Raw genomic sequence first — 345 nt, forward strand, 5'->3', positions numbered from 1 at the left:
CACTTGGATTAACAGACTGGTATTGAACACTGGGTTTTCCAAACCTGCTAGGTGAAGGGCAAGGCAGCAGAGGACAAGTTACACAAGGACAGGAAGAAGAGAATGACAGTCTCCTATAACAGGTTTCAGAGTAACAGCCGTGTTAGTCTGTATTCGCAAAAAGAAAAGGAGGACTTGTGGCACCTTAGAGACTAGCCAATTTATTTGAGCATAAGCTTTCGTGAGCTACAGCTCACTTCATCAGATGCATACTGTGGAAAGTACAGAAGATCTTTGTATACACACAAACCATGAAAAAATGGGTGTTTACCACTACAAAACATTTTCTCTCCCCCCACCCCACTC

The sequence above is a fragment of the Eretmochelys imbricata genome, chromosome 10 (assembly GCF_965152235.1).
Source record: "Eretmochelys imbricata isolate rEreImb1 chromosome 10, rEreImb1.hap1, whole genome shotgun sequence".
In the NCBI taxonomy this organism is placed as follows: domain Eukaryota; kingdom Metazoa; phylum Chordata; order Testudines; family Cheloniidae; genus Eretmochelys; species Eretmochelys imbricata.